Genomic DNA, 26,158 nt, shown 5'->3' with positions numbered 1-26,158 from the left:
AATCTATTGTGGCTAAACATTCATATATGCTTGGTAGTCCACAAACATAAATATATTTTTCTGGTCTGTAAATAAACTCATCTTTCCTTGGTGATGTCATTATTGACAAAAGGCTATTGGTACTTCCTTAACTCATTTTCACTCTAGGTAACCACTCTAATACAGTCCTGAGGCCTTTTGGTAGTGGTGATCCCCAGCGGTCAGTGCTGGGTCTAGTCTTGTTCAACATCTTCATCAATTGCCTGGATGAAGGGATAGAGTCCACCCTCAGCAATTTTTTTCTGATGATGTAAAGCTGGAAGGGGTGGCTGACACACCTGACGGGTGTGTTGTGTCTAATTCTGGGCTCCCCAGTATAAGAAAGATAGGTATCTTCTATACAGAGTCCAGCAGAGAGCTGCAGAGGTGATTACAGGCCTGGAACATCTCCCTTATGAGGAAAGGCTGAGAAATCTGGGATTGTTAGGTCTGGAGAAAAGTCTGAGGAGGGATCTTACCAATGCTTATAAAGATCTAATAAGCGCGAGTCAAGTGAATGGAGCCAGGCTCTTATGGCAGTGCCCGATGACAGAACAAGAGGCAGTAGGCATAAACTGGAACACGGGAAATGCTGTACAAACATGAAGAAAAATAATGTACTTTGAAGGTGATGGAGCACAGGAACAGGCTGCCCTGAGAGGTTGTGGAGTTTCCTTTTCTGGAGATACTCAGAACTCACCTGGACACTTTCTTTTGTAATCTACTGTAGGGATTCAGCTTTAGCAAAGAATTTGGAATAAAGGATCTCCAGAGGTCTCTTCCAACCTCTACAATTCAGTGAATCCCTCCACTTCTACCATGCACCAAGGTGTCTGCCTTGTATGTATCCAGCTCTCTGCAGAGCTACAGCTTCGTAAACCCCTCAGACATGGCAGCTGTTTGCAAGTGTCCCACATGATCATGAGAAAAAAAAAAAACACCTTTCCTGGCTTGCAGGCCACCATCTTTAGCAAATTTGCATCTTTGGAAGACACGATCCTTAGTGATCCCAGCTGATTCTTGGTGGTTGTTTTGTGTTGGTTTTTTTTTTGTTTGTTTATTTATCTCTGTTGACCATCTTCCCAAGTTAGAGCCATAAATAAGGCTTGCTTCCTGCCCTTCTTTATCTCCCTTGTTGTAGATTCTTTCTGCATGAGCAAAATATTTTTCCAAAGCTAGACATTCAAACAACTGGCTGGCTGGGAAGAAGTATGTGGCCTGAAAAGAAATGCAGGATGTGATAATCTGTTTTGAGAATGTCAAAAGAGATGCGGCTGAGTTTGAAACATGGCTTCAACAATCTGAGACCTGAAAATGTTCTTTCAAAAATACTGTTGGCTGGTTATTAAAGGAAAACATGAATAGCATGGGATAGCTTCCCCCCTCCTGTGCAATATAAAGGAGAAAATATATTGTGAACACATTTTTATCTGTTTTTTTGTTGGGTTTTTTTTTTTTTCAGAAAAAAAAGTTCATGTAAACCTTGACGTTTTCATAGTGTGTTTGTTTTGCCTATGATCCTTTAGCAAGAATCTCTTGCACATTATATTGTTTCATACAGCAGTATAAAGAAAATGTTGGAAAGCATTTTCTTAGCCACTGACTAAAAATAGTGAGGGCTTTTGGTTATTTGTCAATGCTGATCCTGTGAATAAAATTTTAAATGCAGTTACCTAGTAATCTGAATCATGCATTAGTAACCAGATAACACAGATAACCTTGTATAAGTAATAATTTAGCATGCACCATCTAGGAACACAAGCTCTGCCTTTATTACTACAAATAACGTCTAATAAGTGTTGAGGGTTTTTTGCAAGCAAAGTCATAGAAAATAGCGCTAGAAGGTACCTCTAAAGGTTACCTAGTGCAAACCTCCTGTCATAAAGATCAGCTTTTCCATAATCATGCCCTGAAGGTCATCATGTTCCAGTCTGTTTGGAGAACTTGTTCCCTCTGTGATCTATAGCTTGTTGGCCTTATGAGGAGCACTGGAGTTGCAATCCCATTTTTCATAGAACAGTGAGAATCTATTCTGCTGCTGTGGCAAGAAGGAACAGGGACAGCTGCTCAGATTCATCAAACAAAACTCAGATTTACTGAGGAAGGGAGGGGAACCATGTTCTGAGGATGAACAGGTTTGGATTTATTGAAATGCTAACAGCACCTTCCACTTCATTTCCTATAGTTGGTCTCAACTGTTGTCTGATGCCTTTGCGCAATATCCACATGTGAATCTTCACTTGATAGCCAATATCTCACACAACTCACTGAGCATTAGACACCCCCATGCAGACCACAGAGCACCAGGTGAGCTCAATTAGCACATTTTCCTACCCCTCTTTAACTGAAAGGTGCAGGCTTACTGCCCAGTCCCCACTGTTATGGGTGATGGTTTGACCATACAAGGTAAGTTCCAAGGCTGATCTTTGGACTGAAAAGGTTCATCTCCCGCTTAGGTGAATGTCATGTAAGTTAATCTGGGCTCATGGTTAAATATGATCATGGGTGGGATATAGTTGATAGAGACCCCTCCAGCAGGCAGCTGTTGCAGGGCCAGGAGGAGGGCAGAGCACTGACTGCTGCATTGCATGTGTGCAATCTTAAGGCTCTGTGGCTGTGTCTTGGAGTGGTAGCAACTCTGCTCCCTCCTCATGCACAATTAGCTATGGGTGAACCTGAGGAGCAGTTTTCTTTGCACTGTGGTAGTGCCAGGAGGTTCTCTCTGGATTAAAACTGCATAGTACTTAGATACAAAACCTTCTCGGTGTCTGTGGCCACGTAGAGATGGTAGGATAGACTGTGCTGCCTTTAAGTAGCGCTGCTATGCAGCCTGCACAACTGCCTATGCTCTCTACAGCTGCCTTCTCCCTGGTTCTTCCTCAGCACAGGTTGCAACTCAATTCCTATCACATGAAAAGACAGAAAGTTCATTCACGATATCTGCAAATGCATTACATGGTAATGACACACAGCGCACATGACAAGATGCGCTCATATGGGCTCCTTTGTTTCTGGCCTCTCTCTTACAGGTGGGCAATGCCTGATGCCTGCCTAATTGAAAATAATCATAGTAATCTCATCAGAGTGCAGCTGTTTAGTTATGTCCCCATTCTGCTGGGTTTTTTAACTGTTTCTTTTCCCTGGAAGTAAGTTTTTGTATATTACAGCTCTTCCTTTCCTACAAATCTCTTTGGCTTCTAGTTCCACTAACTGGAGTGATTCCTGTTGACCTTTCAGCCTTGTTGGTTACCATGAAATTGGTTACAAATGAGTATTACTGTTTTAAAAAAAATAATATGGGTAAGTTCTGCAGTTCTTCAGAGGTCTTTATTCCCTGCAGAATCTGCTGCAAAGAGATATTTAACTTTGGCAACTGCAAAGGTCACTTCTTGGAAGTTAGTGTTGTCTGTGTGGATTATTTCTTTGTATTTTTATCCACCGTTTGCTTTCTGTGGCAAGTCATTTTTTTTCATTAGCCTACAATGAAATGTCAGCACTTCATCCAGGGAAGGACTAAATCCTGGGAGAAAGGTCCATAGTAACTTTCCTGACTATAGCAAAAGTAGCATTAGGTCCCCAGTTAATGTAAATCGCAAGGGAGTTTAAAATTGCGTTTGAATTAGGTTACATCTTCATCTCAATTTGTTGCATTTTCTCTTTGTCACTAGAAAAACCTGGTGAGGTTTTTTTGTTGTTGTTATTTTAGTTCAGTATTTGTTTGTTTGACGTTCTATTTCATTTTGTATTTTGTTCTTCAGTACTGTGATGTGCATCTACTGTGTAGATGTCCAGGCTTGTTAAATACTGATGGTCCCAAAGGCATCGCTTGAGGACCTGTGAACCCAGCAAGCACACATTCTTGGTGTGTTTTGCAGGTTTCCAGGGATGCTTCCAAGGTTTCAGTTGTTGCCTGCATATTAGTGGACAGTGTGGTGGAGGAGTGATAAGAACAAACGCACCCCAGCAACAGTTAACATGTAATGACTGATTGAAACCAGCTCTGCTCAGTAAATACGTAATTTGTGTAATACCTTCTGCTGTTAATGAGCTGAGGCTGCAAGTGAGCAGCTGCTTGGGGGCAGAGGATACTTGAGGGGTTCCTGAACCTGTTTGGCGTTACTCAGCCTCCAGAAATCCATTAGGTAATATTTATTTTTTTTTTACCATGGTATTCCAGAATATTTTCTCTTGTCCTTTTTCTGTGCTTATGCAAGGTGTTCTTAATGTTTTAATTCCCACTGCAGCAGAACATTAAGTGAGTAAACAAAAAAATGAGTGGAGATGCGTAAAATGATGATCTTAAATTTAACAAGCTTGTTTGTTGCTGTTGTGTTTTGTGTTGCTTTTCTTTATTCAAGCTGCTGAATAAATCCTCCGTGGTTTCTGCTGCAGAGGTCAACAGTCGGCAGTAGGAAATGACTGGTTACATGTCAGTATTCTCCAAGAGTTCATCTCAATTACTGGATTTGTCAAACATGACAAGCCTGAATGACTGTGTGGTGAAAATAGCGCACAGTTTGACTATTAAAGTAATTGGAGCATTGACATTTAACTGAACTGCAAGAGAATCGCGATAATAAGTCTGAGAAGCACAAACAGGCAAAACAGAGAATAATATTTTTACAAAATCTCCAATGAAACAGACTCTTTCTTGTATTTTGATTAATGTAAATTTCAGTATATTCTTTATTTAAATTCTAAGTTTAAAAGGAGGAGGTGGTCCTTTACCATTTTTCAAGAAGTAGGAGTGTATATAATCGGAAATTCCAATAACTTAATATACACATCAGTATAATTTTAATATTGTTGCCTGTAATTGCTCTATACATGCATAAATTTATATACACATATGTGAAGATCAGCATGTGATGACAGACTCAGAATTATGTGACAAATGTCAGTCTGTGGCTCTCCACTTGCTACTCTGCCTTGCTTAATAGCTACTTCTGATCTTTCAAACATGAGTTGCGGGGCTTTGCATTTCCCAAAGCCATGAATGTTAGAGAGCTTTTGAAAAATTATTTGAAAGCATTTTTCTACTATCTGTCTGCAATTAGATTTTTTTATTTTTTTTAATGAGCTATTTCTGATTGCAGACTCTGCAGGGTTTTGGGGATATATTAAGACTTTGGAGAACAGTCCAACTGGAAGTCACTTTAGATACTGTCACTTCCAAGGACAGGGGCTTTACAGCTTCTCTGGTGTTCAGGATCTGGTTAGATGGGGTCCCTTGTAACCTTATCCTAGTGCCTGATATAGTGAATGTCAACCCTACCCAAGGCAGGAGAGTTGGAGCTAGGTGGTCTTTAAGGTCCCTTCTAACTTAAACCATTCTGTGTTGCAGCCCAGGATATGGTTGGCTTTCTGAGCTGCAGACTCAGTTTGCCAGCTCAAACTCAGTTTTTCATCATTTCGCATCCCTGTGTCTCCTCTGCAGGGCTCCTCTGCTTACATTTTCCCCACAGCATTTGCTAGGGTTTGCCCCAGTCCAGGTGCAGGACTTTGCACTTGCGTTCTTGAACTTCGTGAAGTTCACAGAGGCACACCTCTCAAGTTCATCCAAGTCTTTTTGGATGACAGCCCTTCCCTTGTATCAACTACAACACTCAGCTTGGTGTCATCCACAGACTTGCTTAGGGTGCACTCAGTTCCACTGTCTGTGTCACCAAAAAGTTAAGTAGCACCAGTCCCAGTACAGACCCTTGGAGAACAGTATTGATCACCAGTTTCCCCTTGGACATCGAGCTGTCAATTCTTTGACTGTAGCCATCCAAGCAGTGGTGAAATAATCCAGACAATAAGATAATCCCAAAAGAGAAGTGCAGGACCACAGTATAACCATTGATATGTCAAAATACCTTAATTACATAAATTTAGAGGTATATTCTTTGCAAAGTACGTTGAGAGTGAAGAGTGTAATTTTCCACTTCCACAGTTGCATCTAAATTGTGGTGATATTACAGGAGTACAGAGCAGTACTTTTAAATTTAGCTGTTATCTGCTTTGACTTGCTTAAAGTCCCAGCAGCATAGAGCACTTGGATACTATGCTTAAATCCGTTTTTCTTATGTAAATATAATTACATGTTTTAAGTCCTTTTGATTTCAGTGAGACTTATGTAGATAGGTAACATTTTTTGCTCAGTAGAAATAAACCTAGACATATTTTTTTACTGTTTTACCAAATTTGGTACTTGTGTGATTCAAATCATTGATTAGTCACATTATAAGCCCATGTTTTAGACAGCCTTTCCAGTTATTCCCCTGTGGAGTAAGTAAAGGAGAATTCAAGGAAATGCAGCAGATGCTTTGGGTAAGAGTTTGCCGATCTTATTCTGAAAATGGAATACTTATTAGGATCAGAACAGTAACAGGGGGGAGGAGGAAAAAAGAAAAGATGTAGGTGAGAGTTAGTATCTCTCTTCATTTCATTCTGTAAGTCAGCATAAAATCATAGAGAGAGCAAAGAAACAAAATCCTTACAAGCTGTGTTCACATTTTTGAAATGCATTCTATAAACCAGTTATTTTACTGCTGATGCAGATCCAGTGAATGTCCTGAAGTTGATCCTGATGTGCCTCTACTGTATTAGAGATCAAACACATGATGACACAGAATTAGCTCCTCTTCCAGCAGAGCTATCCTTAACCTAAAGGAAGTGCATTTATTTCGAGTGTCGTGGCACAGTTGGGTTGGCTGCCTCTTGCTGTTCTCACTGACATCTTCATGACTTCAGTTCTTAAGATCCAGAATTGTACTTAATTATTCCTCAGAAGAAGGAACTCAAGTTAAATGAAATAACTAAAAAGGAACAGCAAGCTATTCTATTCTGTCTTCAAAAATTTAATGCACCAAAAGTGGGAGCCTCGTATTCGTTAATGAAAGAAGAAACTCCCTTATTAAGCATTAAAGAGTTTTAATGTACGATATCCAAAATGAGACAATTTTATCTGTCAGGGTTAATTTACAGTCCCAAATCACTGATTGAAACAGTTGGCAGGCAAGATTGAATCAATGTAGATGGTGTCCTCCAAAGGAAAAACATCTATCCGGTTACAGAGAAGAAGAACTGCAATTATGATTGAAAAGTAAAATAGCAAAATGGTGTAGAACATCCTCAGGTAGGAAGGGAATCAGTTAACAAGTGAGAGCAATCTTACCTTTCAGCTCTGGGACATGGGATTGGAGGCCGGATGCTCTTTGACCTTAGGAGAGCCAAACAGCCTGCATTAGTCATTCCATCTGTAACAGTGTTTCATACTTTGAGATAAGGGGAACTGATTCAGAAACACTAGACACCAAACAGAGCAAATCGGTATCTAGGAAAATCCTATCAACAGAGATCTTTGAAGTGTCAGTAGGCCTTTCTCACATTCCTATGTTATACATAGGCCTGAAGTCAGAATACAGGGAAATAATTCTTCTCAAGAGCAAGAAGTAAACTGCTAGGGAGTTTTATTTGTTGTTAAGGTAAAGGGAGGCAGCTGGGAAGTGAGTCAGCGACTCACCATGCTTAATGATGGCAGTGGGGTGCTGTGCAAAGAGGATGGGAGGACCGGCAGCCTCCTGTGCCACTGAAGTTAAAGGCAATAGGGATTGTGCAGTGATGCATACTGTCCAGGCTGCAGAAGGTGCAGTGAAGCTTTGTTGTCTTCATGGGATGAATGAGCTCTGTGCTAGCTAGTAACTGTAGTCATCTTGGAAATAAACTTGTTTAATGGTTAAATTTGTGAAGACTTGGTGAGTAGGAAGTGAATATCAAATATGGATAGTAAGTAATGACTAGCACAGAACACTCACATCCACACATTCACTTGCATCTTTTTAGTGTTTCATAAGAGCACTTAGTTTGGCTCCAGTACCTGTTTCAAAGCAAAAATAAGTACTGTTGTGTTACAAATGACAAACTGTGGAATCCATAGGCATAAAGCAACTGTACAATTCAATGCTGATTTTTTGAAATCGTTTGAAAGAAGCCGCCAAACTCAGTTGAATGTGATAAGCATAAATGTGTATTTGTTGCGTGTTGCAGTTCTGTGATTCTGTTCTCTTAGGGAATTCTAAGCCAGAGGTTGAATGTTCTTTTCTGTTTTTTTGAGGTTAGGGGAAAAAAGCATCTTCAGGGTGTGGAGTTGACCAGAGGACCTTTTGAAGGCATCTGAAGATTTGAATTTACACTGGATAGTATTTTGTAGTGTGTCATATGTTACTTTTATGGGAAAAGATGGACAAGTCTATGAATCTCATCCCTTTATTCATTTTTCTATGATGATAAAGCTTTTAAAGTAAGCAATATCTGCTCAGAAGGTGAATATAAGTTTGATTTAGAGAGGAACTTTGGCATTAATATAGTTCCTAAGCATGTGCTTAACCTTAAGTATAAAAATATGTGAGTAGTTTCTTGAAATTAAGAGGTCATTTGGGGCTCAAAAGCTTGCTCAAGGAGAGCAAAGCTTGATTCTCCCTTCTTCACTTCTGTAAAGGATGCAACTCAGCCTTCCTGTTATAAGAAGAATTTTCGTTCTCTGTAGCATCTAGTGAAAAGTGGGTGAATGGGAAAAGCTAGAAGGAGATTTCATCATTTGTGATAACACACTGCTGCCATGACATGGCATAATTTAATGATCATAGTTTTCCACCACAATTATGTGAAAATGTGCTAGCTGGAGTGGAAACTTTGAAACTTTCTGCTGAGTTTTGCTATTGCTTTTGGAATCCCTTTGAACCCAACACTCAGTTCTGTGAGCTTATTAGCTTCTCTCATGGCCAAAGAATGCATTCACTCATGTAAACGAAAGCTCTGTCTCATACTGACTTATGCTGTTAAGAAGAGGCTAATAATAACTCTTAGCTTTTTAAGGGGGCTGGGGTTGAATTTGTTGGGTTTTTCTTTGTTTGATTTGTTGTTTCATTTATTTTTTTAATTATTATTATTTTTTAAGAAAAAATGTTGCCTTTATTTTTTGCTAGCTTGGGTGGTTATTTAAACTGAATCTAACGCTAAAGCTTCGAAAAGTCCTGTGTGGTACATTTAAAATGTGCTGTTTTTAATGAATTCTAGTCACTAGGAAACACTGGTATCTAGGTCAGATTTTTGAATATTGTTTTTCTGTGGCTGTGCATACTGCTACGTATTCTTTAAAATGAGCTCTCCAGTGCTGTCTTTTTGTTTTACCCTCTCACAGCTTCCTGGAATTATTTTCTTAACTGTAAATGTGGGTTTGGTTTGCTTTTTCAGTACAAATGTACCAATGGATTAACCTGTATTAAAGCTGAGTTTTACATGGGTCAGCCTTTTTGGGGGGACTAAGGGGAGAGGTGGTAAGATACCTCTAAATTTTATTGTTGTTTTGAAAGTTTGCCTCCCTGATAGCAATGGAGAAAAAGTCATCAAACAAGAATTTATTACTGAGGTTCTAAGGTACTGACTCCTCTCTTCTCAGCTGCTGCCAGCGAGATGGTAACAGTGCCTGATATAATGGAGAGGCTCTGAGAGAATTCTGAGCATTTCACTTCTTTCTGGACCTTTATCAAAGCATCTTTAGCTACATCATAACCATATATTTTAGTTTTGAGTTTCATTCCTTTCTGAGGTTGCTGTTAAGTACTTTCTAGAGCTGGATATCCTTAAAATTCTTTGTTCTCTCATCTCCTTTAAAGAAGTGGCTATAAATGGTTCTAATCTGGCTTGTAAACGTACTATACAAGTGTACTACTCTGAAAAAAGGAAGTTCTTGCATATTTTTTCCTTGCTATTCTAAACAAAATGCCGTAGCTTGTATGTGTAAAAATAATAATAATGAATTTCTGTCCCTTTCTCCTAGCATGTTTTGCTTTAGTAAACATTTGTTAGTTTACTAAGCATTTGTTGGTTCCCTTTTTCTTCTCATTGAAAGTCATCTAGGTAGAATTGTAAAGTAGAATGTAGTTGCCGTGTGTAGTGCTAAATAGAATATAGAAAGATAAGGCTATGTGTTACATGAGGCTATTAACCTCTTCAAACCCTATCCTATATGGTCTTTGAATGTTTGGGTACTAGCATCTCATGGAAGCAGTTTTGTTTGCTTCTTTTTTTCTTTTTTTTTTTTTTTAAATTTTCCTTTGTCTCACCCAACAAATACGGACATGGAATTGGGAGGGAAGGATCCAAGTTACAAACTCTTCTTTATTTCTATTTCAGATGAATACATTCCTATGCTAGATTCAACCTATTCTTTAATCGTTTGTAGAGAACAGCTTCAGAAAACCAGCTGGGTGTGGCTGTTTGTCCTTTTACACTTCAAGGACAAACTTCCTTTCCACATGCCACACAACCTATGCGGTTTGTGTAAAATGTCAGTGGGTCCAACTGCCTTAAGGAAACCCTGAAAAGATAGGACCTTGGACTCTGTCCATGCTTCCCCAAGAGGTTTCTTATCCTCTGGGGAAGTGTCAAGACCATTAGCCAGGCTTGGAGGAGGAGACTCATGGTGGAGAGTGGTGGTCATCCAAGAACACTCAGCAAGTCAGTGGCAATGTAGATATTTACATGTTTCTTTTACGCAACTAACCATCCTGTCCTACATTCTCTCTAATACATTACATGAATTGAGTGCATACCTCCATATTTATTCATGCAATGTCAGTACTTAACTATAATGATCATAAAACTATATAGTTTTTATTTGATAAATATCACAATCTTCTCCTGATGGAAAGATAACCATAAAGATATTTTTGCAGTAGTGTCAAAAGGTGCCTACAACAGGTAAATGTTTTTAATCTCTATGATTAGTAATAATTCAATTTTAGTTTGTCAGTATTCTAAACAGAACTGATAAAACCTCATTTTGCATCATACACTATGCATGAGCTGGTATGAATTTGGTGTAAGATCCAGGTATCCGACCTTTTGGTTTGCTTGGGCCACACTGAGTGAGGAGAAGCTGTCTTGGGCCACATAAGAAAATACAGGGCAAATGTACATAACTAACAAAACTTTTAAAATATATTTTTTATTAAAACATAAAAAGAAGGCAACGAAAAGATAAAACCCGTGGATATTTTGTGAAACTAGTGAACATGGTAACTTATTAAATTATTTTATGGAATAACATAAGTCTAAGTTTAATAATTAACTGACATTAGTCAGAATCCAGTGTGGTGTATTGACTCCATGCCATTGCCTCCACATCCAGTTATTTACACCAAATATTTGTGCATCCCACATAAAGTACAAATTGTACCACAATAGTATATTGTTAGGAAGGGACACTTTTTCTTCTGTTAATGTGGGATGGAAATAACATTCTTTGTAATGTGAAAAGAACTCATCAAATTCTTCCAGTGAAATGCCATGAATTGCAGCTTCTGCAGGAAATATTGCATGCATTACACTAAATTGCATTAAAAATTATAATAGTTAATGACAGTATTTCATGTGCATTGTCTTGAGCACATCTTGAGCAAGAGGATTATTTTGAACTTACTAAATAAAATGCAGGATCAGAAAATTACTGTTTGGATGGAGATGTCAGCGTTGTCTTTATTAAGCATTTATCTCAAGTTCTGTTTGTCTACACAGAAGTATTGAAATTTTTTAGTTAATATCGTCGTGGCAATCTGCTGTGTAGAGAATGAGTTTCTGGCAGTGATAAACTGTAAGGAGATGAAAATAAAAGACAGTTTTGTGGTCCAAAAGGATAAAGAGAGAAAAGCGGAGAAATAATGCGGCATTGATATCAGAATTATATTTCAGATTGAAGGATATATGAGAAAAAAGCAAGATAACAGCTTGCTGAAAGCACTTCTAGGTAGCTTCCTATGGAGCTTTCAGATCTGGAGCTCACATGTTTGGCATCCTGAACTTTCCAACTCAGTGAGATTGGTGGCAAATGTCAGCAGTCTGAGAACAGGTGCTGTTGCAGAGCACTTGAGGAGCTGTGCTCTGTTTGAGTAGATGTACTTCAGTTTGGGTAGAAGTGGTGACATTGTGGCCAGGGACTTCCTTTTCTTGCTGAATGGGTAGAATCACTGGTACCAAACCTAAATAAAACGAACTAGTCCCAAGCATTATTTCAGTGCTCATCAGATTGTCATTGTTAATATGAGGCTTGATTTTCAAATTAATTACTTCATTGCTGCGGCTTTACTGTTGCAGCACAGCAAGAAAAGAGATGTGGATTTCAACCATCAAGAAATCCAGACATGTAACCTGATCTGCTAGTTTTATGTTCAGTAACACAAGAAGGTCTAGTGCATGCGTAGATTGTAGGTGATTGATTCCTAGCTATGGATGCTGAATATGAAAGTGCCCGGGCTGTTTTTCAGTAGATATATTGTCAGCCTTTGACACCGTTAATCACAAGACTTCTTGACTTGTGTGCTCTGCTGTGTGATCTGTTTCACAGCTTAAGCTAAGCATTTAGGCAAGTATTCAACACAATAACTACATCTCTTTTAAATCCTACTTAAACACTAGTATGAAAGTTCAAGGGGGTCTTAAAGCTTGCTGGTCCTTTACTAAAAGGGTAATTACTTTGAGATGAATTTTGCTATCAGAAGAAGTGGGTGGAAGTGGATTTGTATTTCATTAAGCATCCATCTCTGATTATATCTCTTAGAGCTCCTTACTGATAAGGTAATATGTATCAGGAAGCATCTGAGGAATCTGAGGTTTTTTACAGTTTCAGTAACTGAAGGTAAAACCATATTATTGGTAATTTGTGAGTTCCGTACATGCTTAATTGTATTTTTCTTATATAAATCAAATGCTATTGAATACCAGTTGTAGTGTTGGATTTGAATTATTTGAATACTTTTTATTTGTGCTGAAGGCAAATATATATCCTTAGCAAGTACTTTTTTATTATTACTATTATTAAAGGTTACAATTCCTGCTGAAGCATATTTGTTTGGACATCTCTGACCAGTGACATTTCAACATCAAGACCTTTGTGGTTCAGCGTGTAGAACAAAATGTTACACTTCCTTTGTTTTTACCTGGCGAGTCATTCATTGAGATGGCTGAAACCATACCCACTGACTGAATCAGTGGAGAGCTGTGTCTTGCCTTCTGCAAAAACCAGTGCACAGGAATGGGAGAGGACAGCTGGGTGGCATTTAAAAATAAAAAAAACCTGACAAATTTTGTGAGGTGTCTTCTAGACCCTGTACCCTGAGATTTATCTGAAGCATTTTTAATCACTCCATAAAGTGTTTGTCTGCATCACTGCTAGTACTGATAAAAGGTTCTGGTTTCCTAAGGAAAAACATGGGTTCTTATTCTTTTCTTTGTGCTCACGTATATATTTAGACATAGATCAAAAGTAGTCTGCTTGTAGGTTAAGCAATCACAGTGCTATTCTTAAGGAGAGTGAGGAACCAAATCACCCACAGAATTTTCTGAGACTTTCACATGTGTATCAAATTCAGCAGTAGGTTGGGGTCCCAGTTTACCCTGGGCTGCCAGCATTCCTCCCTTTTTCCTCCCAGTTTTGTGGCATGCACACCTTTGTGTGGAAGAGCAGTTTCTACCTGAGCAGCCTGGACTTACCATTCTCCTCTTCTGGGAAGTATGAAGTGGAAGCCAAAAGTCAACCAGGCTTTGTGCATTCCCCAAAACTAACTGCGAGTTTTTTGGAGATGGAGAAACATCGTCAATCAAAGGAAATAAACAAGGTGCTACACTGCTCAGAGCACCATGAAGAAGGATCTGAAAGAGAAAAGATAAAATATCTTAGCTGACAGTGTTTAAGCTGTTTCAGTACTTTAGTACGTCCTAAAGCAACAGTAGATACATGGTCTTTTTGCTTGGCAGTTCACTTTTGAATGAAGAAAACAGCCCATTAAACCATATGTACTAGCAAACATCATTAAGACACAGGCTAATGTTTGCATACAAGAGCTGAACAGCCTCAGGGTAAATGCCTTTAAATTAGCAAGAACACCAAAGAGACAATATTATCGTTAATACATCTTAACTGACAGTGATGGATTTGCTCTAACTTTTAATTTCACTAATTGACTTTGTAACACCTAACATTGTAAAAAATTAAACTTACACTTACGGTTTTGTTTTTTCAATAAGGATGTGCACATAGATAATTAATTTATCTTCCATTTCCGCTGCCACTGATGTGGCTGCCATTGATTTTAATGGCAGAGTTCCTGGTGGTTTCCACAAGAGGAATGGCTGGGTTTTTAATTTTTGTTTTCAAGAACTTGACTTTTGGAAGGAAGTATGAAATTGGAGGAGCCCTTTTTTAATACTTATTTCCTTTTAAAATATGAGCCTACTTTAAAACACATAAAGCAATTTTGTCTAACTCTCCTTAGCACTTGAGTTTGGAGGCTGTCAGCCTTACCTTTCCCTATGCAGTAATGCAAAAAACTAAATAAAATGACTGTAGACTTTTAGTAGTCTCGTTAAAAAAACAACTTTGAATGAGATCGAGGGAATAAAGACTTTGTATACGTGATTATAGTTGTATGCCTATCTACAGATAGGCTTTCATACTTTTTCCTACCATCTTGAAAAAAGGAAGTGTACAAATGCAGCTAGAATACTAATTATTCATAATGTGGTGGGCATGTTCGAGTTTTTGAGGAGCAGTCAACTCCACATATTTTCAAGCTGGGCTTACACCTTTGCAACAAGTAACAACATATAATCAAATATATTTGACCACTGAAATATGCACTCTTGAATAAATGAAGATATTAGGTGCATGTATTTCTTTGAAGAAAATAACTCTTCATGATGCTTAGTCTTATTGTTTTCAATATCTGGTTCAGAGCCTGCCGTATTGGCAGGATGTTGATTAGATATGTTGTCTATACTGATTTGTTGTTTTGGAGAGTGGTGACTCATTGTAAAATGGTCTGGGTCCCTCTGGCTTTTATTCCATTCTCTGTGTCCTGTTAACTCACTCTTGATGCACTCCAGACATCATCTTCATGCAGTGGCCTGTTCTTTGTCTTTTTTTTTTTTTTTTCTTTTCCCATTATACAATATCTCATCACATATACGTGGTCAAAGCTCACATCGATTTTATAACGTTACCCTACAATCTTACAGGCAGATTATTGTAAGCTATCTGTACAGCAGCTGTTTTCAAAATAGAGCAGGATCCTTGAGGCTTCTCTTCCCATGCAGTTTCTTAATTAGATGTTCTCTGAGACCTCACTTCATTCTCTTTCTCTATCAAGCAGTAGACTACTATTCTGAAGAGTGGTTCCTCCCCAGCATACAGACTCACTTTTGCTAATATATTTCTCAATACAGTCAGTGCTGCCATGACTAGAATTCAAAGGTGTGCAGCAAGACAAGCCTTACTGCTGCACTGACGCACAAATAGGAGCCACAGATTCCTAGTATTATTGGAAATCGAAGTTTTCCAGACAGTGAAGCATTAATTCAGCTGGAAATACCAACTTTTCTCACTTTGGCTAAAAATCTAAAATTCGTTTATAAAGAGATGAATCATCTCATTGCAGGAGAATCCTACTGTTTTTGCATTTGAACTTGCCGATTTCCTAGCTGCCTGTTGTTTGGTACAAGTACAGGTAGCATCCTCTGTTGTGCTTTTTTGACCCAGATTCTTCATTCACATCAGTCACTGTTTGCAGTAAGCAAGAATTTGCATTAACAAAGCCCAGGTTCCTGCTGTCTTGTGACTAAACTTTTCAGTCTTTTTTGAACTTTTCAGTCTTTTTTATTACTACCCAGCAACCAGATAAAAAATAAAGCAGAGCAGTAAAGCCTGAAATACTCAATACAACTGAAGTTCATTAAAAATAAATAAATAAATAAATAAATATACTGTGTTTGTAGGAAGCTATGCTGTAGGATTTGCATGTGCTGCAGTTTACAATTTAATCTGCTTTGCACAATTCATGATTGTTTCTCTGTCCCATCACAGCCAACGCAGAGTATTCCCATCTTCCATTTCTGTGGAAGACAGCCAGCCAGAACTGTCTTAAGAGTTTCTCTTCCCATTTTGCCTCTATTTACATTTCTGTAAGCAGGTGTAGAACTAGCTGGGTTGTATCTATCTTTGTAATGCATACTGGGATATCTTTTTATCTGCTCTTGAGCTGAATTTGTGCAAGCTTGCAAAAGTAAAATAAATTGTAACTTTTTCAAATATTTTTAATAACAGTAATAAGATGAAATCAACTCAAGTCTTTAACTAATGCCGAGTAAGCCCATACATTTCCCCTCCTGGGAGACAGAGCTGCAATTAGCATGTTTGGATGCCTCACTACAAGTGATACTTTGTGAAAATGCAGCACTTTTTGTGGGAATGAAAAGTGCAATTGGGAAGCATGTTGTTAATTAACAGAAGCATTAGTGTAGTGTTCGGTGTGATTTCATCCTAACTTAACAGAGCAGAACCTAACTGAAGAGACAAAAAAAAAAGAGCAGGCAAGCCAGAGCTCTGTTGTTGGTAGTTTTTTGCATCCTGAGAATTTGACATTATATATTCTTGTAGTCTCCATGCATCGGGGTAGGGGACAGAAAATAGTGAAGTAAGTGTTGATTTTAGTTCAGGCTTTCCTGTCTTTTAAGCAAGCACTTATGAATTACTATTTTGACAGTTTTGTTGCTGAGATCTCCTCAGTGTTTCAATCTGAGTTCAGATTGACACTTGACAACTAAAGTTTTTTTGTGGATTAAAAAAAAAAAAAAAAGAGGAAGGAGAGCCTCCCATGTAATGGCATCATTTTAAGGCAGCAGAGTTCCCTCTTGTTTTGAACTAATCCTACTGCCTAGACAAGTCTGTGCGAGGGTACTCACCCAATAGTATGTCAAGCAAGAACACACTTCAAAGCGTGCTTTGGGTTCAAGTGCATGGATGCTGCTGAATGAAGTTACGTTTCAGAGTAACTGGGTGTGATATTTTTTCTTGAAAGCCTTGGAGATGTTCAAGAACCGTGTGGCTTGGCGCTGAGGAAAGTGGTTAGTGGGCATGGTAAAGATGGGTTGGTGGTTGGGCTGGGTTGTCTTTCTATGAGGTCTATTCTGACCTTCATGGTTCTATAAGTCAGAAGCAGAACTGTAGCTGTCAGATGTGCTGTCCAAATTGCTGCTGATAGTCCTTTAGCCCCTATATGTTATCTCCTTACATGCTGCTTTTTGAAATTACTGGTGTTGCTTTCTATTCCCTGGTTGCTGAGTTACTTGGTGCCTCACACCATATGTGTTTATGCTCCAGAAGAGAATATCTCTATATCCTGGGCAGTCTTAAAGCGGTTGCTCAGCACAGCGTTCTTTGGTAAGGGAATTGAGGTTGTTTACATGCCTGTCCAGCCCCATGTTCCCATCCCTCTTCTGCCTGCAAATCCAGGAGTGATTCAGCTGTATCTGAGAAGGACAATCTGAGGGGCTGATTTTTTCCAGTACTCAGGTTAATGACGTTGCAATCTGTTGAAGTCAAAGAGAGAATACTATTCTCAGGCTTCTCACAGAAGACCTACTCAGACAGTGACGACTTACTTCCAGGGCCCTCTGTTTTCTTCTTTATCACTCATGGCACAAATCTGTGCTGAGAGGTGTGGTTTTCTGAGGCTGTCTTGCTCTGAGCTATGGAGAACTTCACAGCATATCCAAAACAGAAAGCAAAAGGCCAGAGAGAGCAGTGTGAGCAGGTCTGGGATGTGATTTGCACTGTGCAAACCACGTAAGAGAAGTTATGTCTAGACAATACACTGTCAGCCATCAGCCACTGCCTGTCACTGGTACCATTTGGAGCCTTGGAACACTAAAAATCTCTGTGAGAAAAACAGGCTCTTCAGTCCTGAGACCCATAAAGGCAGGTCTGTTGCATCCCAATTGTGTATTAATAGTGTTGCAGTAGCCATTAGCAAGAAAAGATTGTTTCATTAATAATACTGGTAAAAAATCAAGCAATGTCTTTGTGGCCACAATGAACAGGACTGTGTTTGTAAGCCAAAAATAATGCAAGCTACAAAGCTTTCTTGTTTCCTGCAATCAAGTTATATTCCTGCATCAATGTGCATAGCAACAACTTTGAGGAACAAAGGAATCTTTGTCTGAAATAGATGATTATTCAGTTCTGTTTAATTTAGCATAGAGTGACCCCATATATTCAGAAGCTCGAAAGTGTTTGCAAATTGGAGTGCATAAAACTGACAGAATATTGAAAATATGCTTTTTAGAAATAGAAATGTGCTGGGAGAAGACTTGAAAGAGTCAAATCTGGAAGGAAAGGAGAGGGTATAACTAAAAGTAGTGTTGCTCTTTCTTAGTGCTGTGCGCTTGCATGCGGTACAGCCACAATTCTCATTTCAAAAAAAATCTACCTCGTGGTGTGTGATGACTTGTGCATTGTGTGACACTAATTGTACAGCAGAACGAAAGTGGAAGTGATATTGATTAGACTGATAAAGCTTAATGAAGTAATTGTTAAGGCACAGCCTCTGTACTGAGTCCTTGTACGAGTTGTTTTTTCAATAAATAAGAAAATAAATAAATAAAAGGACTCCTTTAATGAATGAAGGCTTGCACGCAGGGCACTGGAGATTTTATACCTGTGCTACAAATGCTGCTACACCACAGAATGGTGACCACATAGACTTAGGTAACATTTAGCTTTCTTTCTCGCTGAAGAAATTGCTATGTGTTCCCTAGTAGCAGTTCACGGCTGAGATGTCATTAGGTTTAATGTTGCTGGCAGTGATAGGCAAAGATCATAATGTTCTGTTGGGCCAAAAGGGTTCAGTCACTTTCTTCATGCTTCTCTTTTTGCTTGAAAGGAGATTCCTTGAGACAGAGACTCTCTTCATATTTGTTTCCATTGCAACTCAAACCCCACTGTCAGTGCTGAACAAAAAGTATGTAGTGTTGCTCTGAAAAACAACCTGAAAAGAACTTATGCAGCAGAAACAAGCTCTCAGAAGCTAGTGAAAGCCAGATGTGTGTTTTCTTACATGCCTTCCACTTGGACTGTTTATATATACGTATTGTGCTACAGTCATGAATTACATCATTGCAGTAGGTTGTTCTTTTTTTTTTTCCCAGAGAAGCAGCATTCCTTTTGGGCATGGGATGAGTAGAGTTCAGGGCATTAATCAGTTTGGTGTAATGAATGAGGATGTTGTCGAAGAAGTTAATCTAGGAATTGACAATTGTGTAATGAAGAGGGAGAATGACTCCAGGGAAGGAAATGATGATCTTGTGTTGCAATCAGATGAGCTTGAGACAGGAGACTTCATTTTTGGCACTGCTCCAGGGTTGTGGGGAGAGGAAAGGCACTGGGGTGAGGAACTGGCTCCAAGCAGTGTGGGAATGAAGAAGTCCAGCCAGGCATATCCTTTCCCCTTGGCTGCTGGCCATGGGCAAGCCAGGCTGATCTTGCTTGCTGGGGTTCCCAGCAAAATGTGTGCTGCTGCATTGGCAGCAGGGGATTCAGTGGGTCTGCCTGGGCTCTAGACATGCCACCATCCCAAGTCTGGAGCATGTTGAGAAATGGTCATTTTGTAGTGTGGGGAGAGGAGAGTGTGTCCGGGCTTGAAGGCTTAGAACAATTCTTGCTAAAATATGATAAAAAGGATTTTATTTTGTACGGTAGGAGCAAGGGAATGAGGAGGCCTGGCTTTAAAGCTTAAGTCTGCCTACTGGTGCTTGATGGAAATACTTCCTGGAGGTTTGGATAAAAGAAGCGCTGCCTCAGAGCTCTGAACTCAGGCCTTGGCTTCAGCCCATCTCCAAAGTAATGCATTAGCAAAATTGTCAGAAAGAGATTTCTATTTAAAGGCATCCCAGGACACTGCCACAGAAAAGGAACAATAAAGTTTGCTTCTGGGCTTTTGGTGGGAAGAGTATGAATCTTGCTGTACAAGTTGTTCCTCACCACAAACTCCAGTCCACGCATCCTCCTTTAATCATTCTAGCAGCTTCTGAACTAACTATATTACTCTTCTGTAGTTCTTCCTGCAAGACAAAAATGAGTTTAAATCCACTTAAGGTGAACAGGGAGAATTTAGTTAACAACACCAAGCAATGGCTCTGCTGGAGTGCCAGCAGATCACTAAAATAAATTCAGCTTGCTTGGCATGCCTTTGATGGGACATCTGCTGTTGAATTTCACCTGGTGGCATCTGGGCCCAAGTAGTTTTCTAGAACAGGGGGGGAAAAAAAAAGATATTTTTTCCATGGAGACATATTGACTATATTTCTGCAGCATTCAGTTTCTCTGCCAGAAATTTTGTGTACTGTTTCTCTGAGGACGAGGAGGTGGGAAACTTAAAAGTAAGGCTTACATGTCATCTTCTGTCTAAGGATTTCAAAACACTTCAGAAACATAAAAGAACATTTTTGTTTGTTGAACAAAATGTTTGCAAGAGAACTTTCATTTTCTTAAAAAGTTATGATTAATATAACAGCAGTCAAAATCAATACTATTTTTGTGTGTGTTTATTGGCTTTTAGTTGTCATAGGTAACTGGGAAATACTTTATGCTGTTCTCTTAAAAAGAAAACAGAAATCACACCTGTGATTTGATGCACAAATTGTTGAAGAAAGTCTGCAGACTACTTTAAAAGCCTCCAGATTTGGTACCTCTTTCCACCTTGGCATTGCAGGTCTAAGACTGATGAAGGCATCAATAAGTAAGACATGACCCCTCCTCTTATGTGGCAAAGACAAAGATAGTTACAGTTCACCCTGCCAAGAAATTCCACAAAACTGTTCTTTCCCTGGAACCGAGGTTGCGTGATTAAGAAACAGCAAGGAATTACAGGAAGATTCCCTAAAAACACCAGAAAACTTCAACCCTGGCCAAGTAGAAATGGGTAAAACTGCCAGGAAAGAAGAAAGTAACATCTGACTCTTCAGTGCTATCCATTTTATATAACCAGTTATGGTGGCACAAATGGTTTTTTTTTAGTCAGCAAAGCCAATTTAATAAGTTCCATTTCTGCACTGTTGTTCACTCATTTGCATGTTGTGCCAGTTTATTGGTTGCGAGGTTGTGCTATTAACCAGACCCGAATTTGGTGTGTTTTTCTGTTTGGCTTGTTGGTTTGACTTGCTTTTCAAGTATATTGTGATTTTGTTCTGTGTAAGGTCTCATCAGCATGACTAGGGGGATAGAGGACTGCACGAATAAAGAAAAGAAAGGATGGACACCTTTTAACTGCATTTGTCATCACATAAAACGTCTCCATAACTCTGCTTTCGTTTTTGCAGTGTGAGTGGGTGCACTGCTACTGTTCTGTTGTTGTTGTATTTTACAAAATGTCTTCTGGGAATTTTGTAATGACACAAAGTAAAGAAGAAGAATGATCAGAAACAGCATTAGCTGTCTGGCTAAATACAGTATGAAAACAAAGGCACTTTCAACATCTTGAAATAAAACGCTCCCCTTTGTCTGCCAGTTCACCTGGGGGCCTGCTAGGGATGTGAATGTGCTTGCATGTGTGCTCACAACAAGGACATGCAGCAGGCTGAACTGGCTCACGGTCCCATACAGTTCTTAAATTAGAGAGATGTTTGATTGGATTATTATTATTTTTTTCATTTAACAAGCTTGAAGATATTAATTTAGCTTCATGCACATTTTAAGGTCAGAAGGGTTTATTTTGTGATCACAGAACCACAGAATGGCTTAGGCTGGAGGGAACCTTAAAGCCCACCCAGCCCCAACCCCTTGCTGTGGGCAGGGCTGCCCCCACCAGATCAGGCTGCCCAGGGTCTTGAGCCAGATGTCCTATGATAAGATAAGCCAGGTTTGTTACACTCATGACTGTTCTTGAATACAGACTACAGTACATTGTCCACTACATTTGTTATTCACTGTGAACTGTTCAGGATAGACCTGTAGCCAAAGAAATTAATCCCACTACACCTGAGAATGGCAAATGTATGTATAAGAAACTTTAGTTTCTTTACAGACAATTTAGCAGCAGGATAAAAATGCTGTATTTGTCAAACTGTTGACAGGCACTGGTTGAACTAGCTGCAGAGTTCATAATGATCAATTAGCTGCCGCAATATAGCTAGATTTCAGATTTAAATCTCTTTCAATGCCAGTCTATGACAAGTTTTAAATGTAATGCAAAAAGTGTACAGTCATAAAGCGTATTACAGCAGGAGACGTACACCAAATAAGTGGATTAGCTCTTTGTGTACCAGGAACAAAAGGGGACACAAAAATATCCAGATTAGATTTGTTTGATGTACAAACTCAAATGAAGCCAACATTTCTAATCTACTAAAGATGTAAATGTCTGTTTGCCTTAAAGAGTTCAAGGTAATGTTACCTGCATTACAAAAAGTATCTAATCCTGGGTACTTTTAATAAATCAAGAAGTCTCACTGAAATTAAGAGTGCATGCTTAGGTGATGTAAGAACTAGGATGGTTTTGTAAATCCACAGCCATACCATCAGTGCACCTCTTGTGTGGCTACTGCTTGGACTATTGCTTTTTGACCATATGTTGGCTTGAAAGGCCATACTGGTAGAGCTTTAGCAATGAAAAATTACATCTTGCCATCTGTAACCAGTGCCATCAGAAATGGGTAGTAAAAATCTTGTTAGTGCTTTCTTTAAGGCCTGTTGTGCAGGCTGTTGCTTTTACAATTGACCCTGCAGGTAGAACTAGCTGTCGTTTCAATTTACCTTGGCACTGCCTAGCTGTGTTGCTTATGACTTACCTACAAAGAGCAGAAAGGGCTTTTGCCTCCTTGCTTTGAGCTAGCTAAGTCCCCAGGTAGTACATGGGATGTTTATTGTCTTAAATGTCTGAAGGATTTGCAACAGTATTCTTGACCCTGAAAATGGGGATGTGAGTGTATGAGGCTTGATGTTGAATTCATAGCATACATAGGTCTAAATAGTGAGGCTCTGCTTAGCCAAAATTCTTCCAGGGGCTTGGAGGCCTCTGTAGTGTAGAGTAGGTTATAGGTGATTGGATTCATATACCATCAGTTGCGCTTGAGTGCTCGCATCAAGATTCTGTGTGTTCTGACTTTTCCTAGCCAATAAGAAATATCAGGCTCAGGGATTTGCAATTAATTTTACTCATCTGAACCTGTAGATAAATGTAACTCTACCATTTTCTGCAGCACAGGTACTGTTAGTATAGGGCTTTCCTGCCTATCCTTTGGCAATTCCTTTGTTGTTGCTAGTGTTTTTACTCTAGTCACTCCTCCATAATTGAGCTCACGGATTATGCTGAGCTGTGTTCACATCAGAGCATGAGAGAATGGGGTGAGGAAAGGAAAAACTCCCAGAGTTCATACTGCAGCTGCTTGGGTCAGATCTGAAAATGAGAAAGGGAAAGAGAAGAGAGGCTGGACAGTGAGCTCTAGCACCTTTGTGGTATCCACAGGCTGCCAGCTCATCCAGCAAAGACTTCTCCTTAGTAAGAGCCACTGTTGTAATATTAGTGGGAGAGACCAACAACATGTCATTGGTAATGGGTCGTGTACAAATTTACTTTCAGCCAAACCTACATGACACAGAGTTGTAAGTCTATGTTTTAATGAAATCTGTGAGTCATTTCATTCTCCTCTCCATAATTTTTTATGTCATCTTTAAGGAATTTCATGGCCACAAGTAAGCTCTGCTCTGATGACTTTCATGGCAAAATTAGTAATTCTCTATCTCATTATTTTGAAAGAGCGCAGCTGTTGGTATACTCAGTCTGTATGTAAAGTCAAGCAGGGTATTCATAGCCCATCAGTAAAGAGGAGGTAAGAGTTTTGTCTTATGTGTTTCCAAAATCTTCATAGCAAAATCAGTCTTTCTTAGAACTGCTCAAATGTCAGCAACTGCATTGTGTGTGTGCATGTGCGTGGTGGGGAAGTGGGCATGCGACTGTCCCTCTACATCAGCTGTAGCAATTCAGGGAACAGAAAGAGAATGACTTGCATTATGTATTTGCATGAGCTGAGAGGTACTGCTCAAGTATTCAGTCATCTTTGCTATTCATACTTGCAACTCTTCTCTTGTTTTGCAGTTGTTTCTGCTAGTTTTCTACAGCATTTTGGAATACAGTAACATTCAGGTCTGTGATTTTCTCATTTATCTGTATTTCCTGGAGATCTGGATTCCACTGTTGTTTTTTTCATTGCAAAAACTATCTGAAAATAGAGGATAGTTGACAAATATTTAGGTAATAGAAAGAGGAGGTATAATTCAGTTTCTAATTTATGAATTGCTAAGAAAATAGCTTGCAGAAATTCAGAACGTTTGGGTTTGAGTCCCTTGGATTGTCTTGCAGAGGCCTTCCCTGCCAGGCTGTGAGTTCTGAGAGTGAAGAAAGCAGCGCTTTCCGGAGGGAGGAGAGCATTGTTAGCTTGTGTAAGGCCTGGGGATATCGCTGCAGATATCCCTCCATTAACACATACATATCTCATTTAAAACATGATGCTTTAGGCTTTATATAGCATTAGAAATTTTAGTTTGGAAGAAATATTCTGGGAGGCGATGATGTGTTGTTACAGGGGTTGTTTAGTTTGTTGTTGTTGTTTTAATACAGCTAGCAATAATAACAAATTACATATGTAATTCTTCTCCAAGGTCCTAATACTTCACTTGAATTTATGCTTCTTTGACTTGGGGGGGGGGAGGACGGAGAAATAGGTTCAGCATTTTCAGACTACCTAAATCTTTTTTTCCTCCATTTTGCCATTAATCAAACCTGTCACAGGAAATCCTTGAGATTGGTTCACCACCTTTCCTATTTAGAGTACAAGGAAGTCAAGGGAAACAGAGGGGAATGCTTAACGTGCCATGTACAATATGTAATATGCCATGCATGTCTAATGTATCCTTCCCCTTAAACGCCTTCTCTTTCACTCTGTTATCTTACAGACTTTTGCCAGCAGCCTTTTACAATCAACAGGTCACTGTAGGACGAATAAAGGGACAGTAGATGTCAGCCAGCAAATACACTGTTTTCCTTACCATTGCTTTTAGCTGTCTGACATCCTTCCATAAAGGTTCAGTTTGCTCTCAGAAGAGCCCCACCTGTGGCCTTCCACTACCCACTCACCTGTGCTCACAGAATTGAGGAGCTGGATTGTGAATTTTACACACCCACAGAAGTTGTCCTGCCCTCCTTTGTGCTTTAGTGTAGGGGTCAGCAGCACACAGATTAGCACTTTACTTTGACCTGCTTCATGCCAGAAGGGTAGTACCAATGAATCCTTGCCAGTTGCTGTAGAAAAGGCTTTTCACCCTGTGCAGTGCTGAGATTTCATGCCTCAGCTCCACAAAGGTCTTGGGTTGACCTGGGGCTCATCTTTGGCTTATGGATGATCCAGACTGGCATTCGCATTAGCAAGGGCAAGGCATTATCTGACATTTGTGTATAGAAGGGCTACGAGATAAAACTGTAAGTTGCTGCTGCCTTTTATGTGATCAAAATGTTACCTCTGAGCATTGAGAGAGTGCTGTGGCTAACACTGACAGTTTTATGTATGGAGGACTCCATGAGAATGAACGTACATATGTGTGTATGCATGTATTACATGGCTGATCCCTCCATGGTCTTGATTTTGTATCACACTTCAGGGCAGGAAGACAGGATAGCTTAGCTGAGCGCTGCTGCTGCTGCCCAAAGATAAAGTTTCACTTTAATGATAGCATGTGAAGGTTTCGATCCTGAAGAAAAAGATCCTGTGCGTGAACTTAGCATTAAACATTCTAAGAGCTATTGCAGTCTGGGAAAATATTGATTTGATTTATAAATGAATGCAGATTAGATCCTCTTGAAAGTGCTTTCTTGCCATATTCCGGTTAACAGAAAATATACCTGCTCAGTTACCAGTGCAGTAGGTTTTATGTGTAAGTGCACAGGCACAGAGATGCCCACTGCTGCGTGTGCCATATCTTGAATAGAGGGTAACTGAGCAGAACACAGTGAAGTCTCCCACATTGATTATTTTCTTTCTTTACATTATCGCTTTCCCTTTTGAGTTAAGAAATAGGTATAGATAACTAGATCTGCCCATTACAAACAAGGTCTATTTTAATTTCAGCAGACCTTACTTGTTTTCAATTTGAAGATGTGAATTTAAGCTATAGGTGAAAATCAATTACATAGTTGAGAAGTGTAGAATAAGAAAGCGATTTATAAGGATTTTTCCTTATAAAAGATCTTTCCTTACATACTGCAATAAAAAAATG

General features: G+C 39.3%; 1 protein-coding gene across 4 annotated transcripts in view; it reads left to right on the top strand.

The window, feature by feature from the left end:
• The window catches only part of LOC107309443 (poly(rC)-binding protein 3-like), a 456,594-nt gene that overhangs the window by 362,615 nt on the left and 67,821 nt on the right, over positions 1-26,158 (top strand). The window contains exon 1 of one of the 4 annotated variants that reach the window (XM_015854256.2): positions 6,268-6,330. The exons of 2 other annotated variants lie outside the window; for them this stretch is intronic. The gene's annotated coding sequence lies outside the window, so the exon portion shown is untranslated. Of the gene's footprint in view, positions 1-6,267; positions 6,331-18,770; positions 18,855-26,158 lie in introns of those variants that run through there. One more of the 4 variants, XM_015854253.2, reaches the window with a different exon arrangement.

The sequence above is a fragment of the Coturnix japonica genome, chromosome 2 (assembly GCF_001577835.2).
Source record: "Coturnix japonica isolate 7356 chromosome 2, Coturnix japonica 2.1, whole genome shotgun sequence".
NCBI classification, from domain to species: domain Eukaryota; kingdom Metazoa; phylum Chordata; class Aves; order Galliformes; family Phasianidae; genus Coturnix; species Coturnix japonica.
This window is presented reverse-complemented; position numbering and strand designations above follow the sequence as displayed.